This window comes from Phaenicophaeus curvirostris, unplaced genomic scaffold (assembly GCF_032191515.1).
Source record: "Phaenicophaeus curvirostris isolate KB17595 unplaced genomic scaffold, BPBGC_Pcur_1.0 scaffold_219, whole genome shotgun sequence".
Classification (NCBI taxonomy): Eukaryota; Metazoa; Chordata; class Aves; order Cuculiformes; family Cuculidae; genus Phaenicophaeus; species Phaenicophaeus curvirostris.
Window position 1 is genome coordinate 115,977 of NW_027206834.1, and position 10,222 is coordinate 126,198.

Below are 10,222 nucleotides of genomic sequence, written 5' to 3' on the forward strand. Positions count from 1 at the left end.
GCCTTTGAAAGTAGCTCTTGGATGTTTGTCAGTTACGAAAGGACATTGATGAATTAAGGACTATGATGTCAGACCGTTATGCTCAGGACATGGGGGACTTTTACAGGGTACCTCATAGGAAGACGAGTCCCGAGTAACGACCGTACACCGATGCGATGCTAAATCGTTCTCACTTTATTGCCAAAGTATCACTTATTTACACACCTTAAAGCTTTCCACGCGCCACAAGACATAACATTATTGGTTAAAACAAGCTGTCCACGTGCTCAAGGTTGCTTTTAATTGGTTATCATGCGATGTGCTGCAGTTACAGTTTGTTCAGCCTGAGTAAGAGCAAAGACCTTGTGCTCATCAATTTGAAACAAGACAGTGTCCTTCTCCACCAGTCAGCAGAGTCTGACGTGATGACTTCAGTCACTCAAGCTCCTTAGAAAAGTCTGTCCAAATGGTGAAATTTGTTATAAAAATGTAAACAAATGGGAAGGTTGTGGGGGGGAAATGTCATCAAAAGATTTGAGTCACTTACAGGTTGCATCCCATCTCCTCCCGCCCTCAAGACACCATTGAGTTGAGACATTTGTGTTATGTGCTCAAAGAATATACATCTTAACATCAAGCTACTTATCTCTCTACACTTTGATTGTAACCCCATATTTCTTACCTGCATATCATTCCTATTGATGCTTTTCAATGTATTTTCACAAACAGTATCGTATCCCCAGCCACCACCAAGCCCTCGTTCAGTCACAAATTGTTATAATCAATTATTCTTAATAACATCAACTTGTTCACACATATACAAGTCTCAGGAATCCTGATGTAACGAAGTATTTCAAGAGAATTTCTGATTTAAACTCAGCAAGATAGACAGGATTCATTGTCTTTGTGATTTGGCTGATAAGAGCCCAGGAAAGCAGTGTAAAGCAAGCTGGACAAGACTAATTGTCCTCGTGTAGTTACTCAGCGTTTAGCGTAGTCTGCCAAGCTGAGCAGTTCTAAGCCATAGTCAGATTCCCTTGAGGTATGCATTGGACTTGCCCATCCTTCATTATCACCACCAGGTATGCCCAGGCCCTTGAGCAAAAGCAACCCCACAAATGGGTTTGCCTTTACCTGAAGCAGGAGAAAGCCAACCACTTCTTCTGCTTTATGTTGAAAGTCAAACTGAGAGGGACTGTCTTCATTGGTAGATCCCCTAGTGTTTACTGTCTATCTTGAGCTGGTATACTTAAGTGTCTTTCAAAAGACCTACTCGACAGACATGCCAAAGATGCTGTCTCTGCTTCTCCAGTGTATTCTATCTCCCACCTAATAGCATTTTACGTATGTTTTTAAAGAGAGAGCTTTGTGTGTGGCAATGGGTTGAGAAGGAGTCAGTGCCAGTTCTCACGAATCCCTCTTAAATTACACACGTGTACTCTGAGGACAGCCTGGCCAATGACCTGATTTCACTTGCAGACAGAGAAGGAATGTGTGCAAACATCATTTCAGAGGAGGATGGCAATGGTAGTTTCCTAACGAACTAAATGGGTCCCTTTGCAAGATTCTCTGTAGTGAAGCAGATGGGGAAAAGCAGCACCCAAAGCAGATTCATACTGGGTACCTTTGGTGTAGTAGTTTTCTCGTGTCAGGAGCTGAAGATGAGGACAAGTAGGAGGTCTTTTACAAGGATTTTGAGGTAGAATGATAAAACATTTCTGCTGGAAAAGAGTCTTAATCTACTAACGGGAAACGTAACTCCTCCAAACCCACAACTAAACCACGTCCCTAAGTACCATGTCTACACTTTCTAAATACCTCCAGCAATGGCAATTCAAGCACTTCCCTGAGAAGACTGCGCCAGTGCTTGAAAGCCCTTTCAGTGAAAAGCTTTTCCTAAGCTCCTATCTAATTCTCTCCAGGCACAACTTAAGGCCGCTTCCTCTTCTCCTGTGACTTGCTGCTTGGCAAAGGAGAGCGACATTCACCTTGCCACAACCTCCTTTCAGACAGCTGTCGACAGCTGTAAGGTCTCCGCTCAGCTTCCCCTTTTCTAGATTAAACACGCCCAGTTCCTAAGCTGCTCCTCCGAGCAGCTCTTCTCTAGGCCATGCAGCACCTCTTGGCTCTTCTTTGGAAGCGTTAGGGCTCCTCAAGGTCTTTCTGTAGTGAGGGACACAAAACTGCACACGGTATTGGAGGAGTGTTCTCAGCTGTGCCAAGCAGAAAGGGATAATCACTTCCCTAGTTCTGCTGGCCACACTGCTGGAATGGAAGCCACGATGCTATCAGTCTTCTTGGCTGCCTTGGAACACTTCCCGCTCCTATTCAGCACCTACTGAGCAAACACCCATGTCCTTTTCACGGAGCGTTGACACTACAAATCTCACTGCAGTGCAGGAATGGTAATTTCCCAACTAAGTGAATGTGTCCCTTTGTAAGCTTCTCTACAGTGAAGCAGAAGCGGGGAAACTGTGTGAAATAAGCACTCACAACATCGTTGCGCTTTTTACCACCTTTGTAGGCAGACACTTGGTGCAAGAGGCAGTATCGGAAGAAAAGTGTTAGGACCCCTCAAGGTCCTTCTGTATTGAGGGGCACAAAACTACCCTTGGCATTTGTGGAGTGGTCTCAACAGTGCAAAGCAGAAAGGGATAATCTCTTCCCTAGTCCTGCTGGCCAAACTGCTCTTGCTGCAAGCCACGATGCTATTGGTCTTCTTGGCCGCCTGGGAACCCTTTCCGCTTATATTCAGCACCCGTTGAGAAATGCCCCCAGGTCCTTTTGCGCCAGCCAGATTTCCAGTCACTCTTGCCCCTTTTTGTCTTGCTCTAACTTTATATCATTTTTAGCACGGCAGCAAGGACCGGAGCTTTGTGAGTGGCAACAGGTTAAGAAGGAGTCAATGCCAGTTCTGAATTATCTTTTATATTACACAGACTGATTTTGTAGCTTTTGAGGACGAGCTTACCAATGACCTGATTCCACCTGGAGACAGAGAAGGAGCATGTGTGAAAGTCATCAGAGGAGGACGTCTTTTCCAACCTCTGCCCAGTCCCAGGGGAACGTCCAACACATTCAGCTACAAGAAGCTGCTGGAGAAGAGGAAGGGCCAGTGAAAGCTTTGCAGAGCCTTCCCCAGCTGTGGGACACTTCAATAGCAGTTACTCCAAAATCTGGCCTCTGTGCCACTGGCTGCTTTCTGCTTGCCAGCAATCCTTAGCTTGTCAGCAGCCTTTCTTCACCTGTGAGTTCCCCACAGCCGATCCTGCCTGAGAGGGAAAGCAGGATCCTAGCAGTGTAGTGATGGCATGAAGGGAAGGTGCCAAGTCCAAAGCTACCTTAGGTTCACAACATTCTTGCACAGCATTACTCACTCTCTTGGCAGCCGAGGGGTAGGGAGGGATGCAGAAAAGCTTAGTCTTCTGGGGTGCTCTTCACTGCAAGAGAAAAGGCCCATTCTCTTGCCCCTTTACGCTCAGCCTGTGGACCGCAGTGGTGTACAGCAGCTCCACAGAGATGTTCATTCCTTCACAGGCACCAGATCCTGCACTGGAGCTGTGTGCCTTTAGCCTCCCTGTCCTGCTGCCTTTGTCCAGGCACCCAGCCATCATCTTGCCGGGAGGAAGGCACAGCCCCAGCCTTGGAAGGTGTTCAGCTGCCTACAAGCTACCACAAGGAATGGCCGTGCAGTCCCAGCAGCACAGAGGATCCCTACAAGCCCCATCTCAAACACAGATACCCCAGGCAGCTCCTGAGCTGTGCACATCGAGCCTCTCTTTGCCCCAGACACTGAGACACGGGACTCTCCCATGGTGATCCTTTTCAACGATTGATTTTGACAGTTATATTGTTTTAGGCTATTGCTCTGGCTATTGGAAAGTAAGCATTGGTAAGTAGGAGAGAGGGGGCAAAAGAGAGAGAGAAAAAAAAGAGAAGAGGAAGAAAAAGAGAGAGAGATGTCACCTCCCTTTGTCCCACAACGGTCCTCTGAGAAGTCTGTCTGTCTGTCTGTCTGTCTCAAGGTCCTTAATGTGGTGGGCATGCCACAGAGGTTGCCAGAGAAGACATCTTTTTATGCAGCACTGCTCCAAGTCCCTTCCTCCCTATGAAGACCAGAGGGGAGAGGAGACATAGCCTCTCTCTTTGTATGTCAGGCAGAGCTCTGTGAAGGTCCATGAGGGGCTCTTGTATTACTTACCCCCAAAATGCTAGGCAAAGAATTCATGGATCAGTAAAGCATTCATGGATCGGTCAAGCACAGCTTCTCTTCTGCTCTGACTGGCTGATTCTCTGCACGTCAGTTCTGGGAACGAAGCCCCACTTCCATCATGCTTCCTCGTCAGGTGCAGTTCCCATAGACACAGCAACTAGACCTCGGAACATAACGTTCAGAACACCAGCTGATCCAAGCCAAAAGGGTTTAGAACATTCTAAGTGAAAGAGCTAATTTGCCTGCGGAGTGCCTGTCAGAGTGATCAGAGGGGCATTACTGGGAAAAGTAAAATAGGTCCTTCTAAACATGAGACACAAAGCAGAGGAGAGGTGACAGATTCTGTGGGATTTCCTTGGGCCCTCATACACGCAGAGCTCACAGAGTAGCACTGGGTCTCTGACGTGACTCTCCTCCACCCGTGCCATATATTTCCATGAACTTCCTTGGAATTTAATCCTGCCCACTTTCTAGTGAACGTACGCAACTAGGACAATTTTGATATTTTATGGGCATGGGGGTGGCAGGCATAGAATGTAACAAGAGATGATTGAACAAAAAGCCCGTTTCTACCAGCTTGCCTTCCTTAGGGAACCAGTCTAAAGAAACACAGTGTCAAGGGTTGGTGGGTGGGCAGGCTCACGAGCTGGCTAGGCTCTACTGCTCCCGGCAGTCAGTTCCAACAGAATCCTAGGACAGCTGGCCAGCTAACTAAGAGCCCCCTCCAAATGCAACTGGTTCTCCCTCTGAGGGCTGCAAGGCAGGATGGCAGGGAGAATGGTGGGTGGGCATGAGCCCTTGTGGGACAGGGAGAGGAAGAGCAAAATGCCTGGCTGTGGGAGAGCACATGGAAAGATAGGCAAACCAAGAAGTAATACCAAGAGCAAGACAAACCCTGGTGAAATTACATATGTGAGGTCTCATTCTGCAACACACTCTGGCTCCAAGCACAGATATTTGAATCATAGAGTCATAGAATCATAGAGTCATAGAATCATAGAATCATAGAATAGATGGGGTTGGAAGGGACCTTAAAGATCATCTAGTTCCAACCCCCCTGACATGGGCAGGGACATCTCAGTATATGAGGTTACCCAAGGCCCCATCCAGCCTGGCCTTAAACACCTCCAGGGATGGGGCATCCACAACTTGCCTTGGCAACCTGTCACAGTGTCTCACCACTCTCATGGTGAAGAAATTCTTCCTAATGTCTAATCTAAATCTGACCCGTTCCAGTTATTACCCATTCCCCCTTGTCCTATCACCACAAGCCTTTACGAATAGTCCCTCTCCATCTTTCTTGTAGGCCCCTGTGTGTCTCCCCAGAAGTCTGTCGTGAAGAAGACCTCTAAGAGGAGCTACAAGAAGCAGTGAGGTACTGCCCAGGCACAGGGGACAGGCTGGCATCTGGATGCTGTGACCCCGTTCCCTGTTGTGTGTCTGCTCCTTTTGGTTATGACTGTGTGGAGGAGAGCTTCGGGACAGAGAAGCTTTATCCCTGTGCCCATTAAACACAGATGCCCCACTCCCAAGTGTTGAAAAAGAGAAGGAGTGGGAGAGGGATGCTGAACAGTCTCTAGTCACCGGTACTGCAGCCAGGCCCCAGATACGGATTGAGCAAGGCCTCTCCTGGCACGCTATAAAAACTCAGAGGCTGTACCAAATCCACAAGTGGCTGTGAGTTGATGGCCTAGGACATCCAAGACATTGGGACAATGGGCAGTGGAGGGAAGACAGCAGGACAGACGTGAACCTCTTGACGGAAGCTGGTAAATGCTTCACAGGAGATAATGCTTGTCAAAGTCAGCAGCTGAAAATAAGGACTTACAACTTAATGAACTTATAAAACAGATTTCAAACGAATCCAGTGAAGAGAAAAAGAAGATGGAGGAGAAACTTAAAAGTAGAGACCGATGTATTAATAGCCTGAACAGAAATGCCTGGAGATGTCTGAGCAAAGCAAAAAAAACCAAAGACAAATTGAAACTTTATTGAAATATCTGACTGATCTACGAACGCTGTATGATATACAAGGGCAGACTAAACAGCTACAAATTTTAGAAAAGAAAAACAAGCAACTTCAAGAAACGAAGCTGAGAAGCTGCAGTGCCTGAAGTGACGGAAGCATCTGCAGGTGATGGGCATCAGCCTATTGGGAATGGCGCTAGCTTTGGTTTGTGCGTATTCTTGCCTGGTCTTCAGCATCTTCTACTTCATTTTTCTTGCACTTTTCTCAGAGGAGAGAGAGGGCTGGAAGGCAACCCGCATTGTACTCATCATCAAAATTATAACTCTCTCTGGAGTCCTGGGTACGTTTCTTTTCCAAATCTCACAGTGGATTCACCTCTCGGATTTCACTGGGGGCTTCCTGGCACTGCTTGGCACTCAGGTTCTGCTGCTGCTCTAGATTCTCACAGCCATTATGAACCTCAACTGGACCAAGAACACACACCTGTATCAAGGCCCGTGTCCAGCCATGCCCTGACACATGGCTGTGTCCAGCGCTGCTGCAGCCAGCAGGCAGCAGACACCGACAGCCCCCACCCAGCATACGAGCTCCAGGGAATAGCTGAGTGGAACACCACCCCTTGGCCTAGGGCACAGCATCAAAGCAACAGGATTCCGGGCCCTGACCCAGAGGACAGTGAAGGAGACCCACCAGAACACGGCAGACAGTGGACACAGCCCCCTGAGTATAGCTAGCCTAAAAAAGATCACCCTGATGTATTTCAGAACATTACAGAGTCCTCCCAGCCTGTCCTGTGTGTCGGCACCAGCATCAGGAGGTGATGGGAGAGCTGGACTGTGGTCGTTGCCTCCCGCTGTGCTGGCTGTGCTTCCAGAAGCCTCATTTGCTGTTGCTTGGAACTCCTGCTCCTCTTGGCTTCCAGGTCGGGCATTCTCCTCACCTTCCTCCCACTGTCGATTCTGACCAAAGGGAAAATGACGATACTCAGCTGTGCACAACTTGACCCCAGAAGCACCCCAAGGGGTAGGGAGCAGCCCTTCACAGTGGAGGCTGCTTTTGTCTCGCATTGCCCAGTGGGGCAGCTCGGGGATACAAAGGCAGCTGCACTGGCACTGGCACCTCTGGGACAGGACCAGAGCTGCGTCCCCACCCCCAGGGATCCAGGCTCACCTCAGCCAGAATCACCAAGGCCACATCTGCTCATACCAGCAATACTGGCAAACAAATCCTCTAAGGCTCATTCTGGAGTGTTAAAAAGCAAACATCCTTTATCAGGCCTGGGCAACACGAGGGACTGATCTCCATCAATCATGTGCTGCAACACAAGTGCTGGTTACAGAATACATCTCCCACTCACAGGCAGACAGATAAATCTTCCCAGAAATCTTGTGCATATTCTATTACTTCTCCATCACACTGATCCAGTCCAGGAGCAGCCGCTGCTGGACGCCCCTCACCACCTCCGCACTAGAAGCTGTCATACCGCCCCAAGTGGGAAGCACAGGCACCCACGTGCCCCAAAGCATCGCTAGGGCAGCATTCTCTCATCAGTCCCAGCCCTTTTTGCCTCCAAATCATGGATACAGGTGAGCAGCAAACCAACCAGGTGATACAAGAAGTAGTTCCTGCTGCATAAAGTGGAATATTTTTGCTCACCCAGGGGGAATAATGGACACCCAGATGCTGACATAGAACTTGACCTGATGCATCTCATGGCTGCGGGGCTATTGGCTTTTAGGTGGGGGTGGTGGCAGGGAAGAGACATGATATTTGGTGAAAGTTTGCAGATGACACCAAGCTGAGAGTTGGTGTTGTCACACCAGAAGGACAGGATGTCATCCCGAGGGACCTGGGCAAGCTGGAGAAGTGGGCCTTTTTCTGGTGGTTGTCTCTGTTCATTTTTCAGAGATCTCAGTGTGTGGCGCCACCAGTCTAAATCTTACTCAGACTCCCTGATGCTTCTTAGCCTGTCTACTTCCCCTCACAGCTCTGCCACCAGGCTGAAGAGGTAGTCCACTGGATCACAGCTTATACATCTTTTGCCTCTACTGCCCTCTGTTTCCCCTGCACGCTGGTGTCACTCCCTGCAGCCAGAGACGTGAATGGCTGTGTCTTCCTGGGAGCTCAGTCTGGGTTGACACCTCCCTTCTGGCAGGTGCAGAGGATGCAGTCTCGCCAGGAGGACACCATGGCTGGGCTCCCTCTCACTGACTGAACTTACCTCTTAACCTCGGAGACAGACTGCACCCTCCCTGCTCACCCTGCCTGCAAGGGATGCAGGCAACTTGCTGGGTGATCCCATCTGTGTCTGTTCCATGCATTCCAGAAAACCACAAATGTCTCAGGCTCTTCCTATTAGTTCTGCTTACAGATCAAAGGCGGCATCAGCAGCTCTGTTCCTGTACCATCCGTGTGTGCAGCATCACGTGCAGGAAGGCAAAGAGCAACAACACGGGGTCATAGCCAGATAGAAGCCTCGGAGGGCTACACAAGGAGAGGGTGCCCTGCCGGGCTTGCTTGGTTGCCAGGACAGAGGCAGGAACTTGCACAGGGTGGGTAACGGACACACAGAAGCTGACACAGAATCAGGGTGAAATTTCCTTTTGAGCTGGGCAGGTGATAGTTGGTGATCTCGGATTTGCATAGGAGTATTCTGTTCCCAGCGCAAGTCTAGGATTCCCTCTCTTGTCTGACTCTTTCTATGAAACCGCTAAGTATCCTTGGGCAGTGCACTTGCGTAGCTTGGAGCAAAGAGCGGTGACTGACTGAAGCAGTTGATGGCAGGGATTAAGCAGAAGCTTCATGGGATTTCAAGCCCCCCTAGTGGTCTTTGACAAGGTCCAGAAAGGAGCACTCTGAGAAACAATTGGATACTCTTAACTCTGAAAATGTTTGATGCTTTGTGAGCTAAGGTATAGTAGGAATTGATGGAGTTCAGTGGTCAGAGCTGTGAACAGGGGAAACAAAGGGGCCTACCACCAGCCCCTGGTCTCACCCATAGCATTCATGAACAGAGATATCCTCATCTCTGGCTTCCATTTCTCTTCTACTTCAGATAATTATGGGGAGTTAAAGCCCTGGTCCTCTGAGCAACATTCCATATCTGCCGGAGCTGCTCCTGTTGCCACCTCAAGGTCTCAGCATAAGGGCAGTCTAGAAGAGATGCAAACACTCCAGAGAAGAGGAGATATTGATGATGGGCTGGCCCAATTCAGTGGTTTTCTGAGATGATCTTGCTTCCTGAGTATCATCTTTGGGTAGCCAGCTCATGGTGGCTTTCCTCCAGTCTAAGCTGCTGAAAGGAACAGAGGAGGAACCTCCTGCCCCTGTTAAAAGCTTCCACAGGGGAAGCAACTAGGGTATTAATGCAGAACACGACCTAGGAATTCTTGGATACAGCTGTTGGAAAACTCTGTGTACACAACGCAGGACATGACTACACCTAGTGTACCGTTCTTCTGATATCCACATGCCAAGGCCCTTTTGCCTCATCTCCAGTTTTGTAAATAACTGCTTCGTAAAATGACCGGCACACTTTAGCGGGGACTTCAAATAGAAATACATGCATTGTTCCTCTAGAAGAAACAATACACTTTTTCCTCAGTAGGACAGATCAAGAATGCTCGAGGAACAGAAGGATACCTCCTTACTCCGAAGGTGGCCGCACTTCTTCTTTGCTAAAGCGACACTGGAAAGTAGCTCTGGGTTAAATTCTTCACTGTGGCAAGCTTACACTTGAAATAGAAATTCATAACTCTGTGCTAGAAATCCTAAATAGAAATGAGTGAGGCGGTCAAGGTTGCCACACCAGAGGATTCTGTGTCAGATACTGTGAAATGTAAGAGAGAGAATATTTGAAATCCAGAAAATTTTTCCTGAGTTTTGGAATGTAATCTGAAAGGGTAATGATGAAAATCAGTCATCTCGAATGATAGCCCGCTTCATCACTTTTTATGCAATGCTTTAGTATCATGTTCAAATTAACACAAGAAAATTCTACAAGGGTGGACCAGGTTGGAGTAGGCTTTGAGCAACCTGATCTAGGGGAAGGTGTCCCTGCC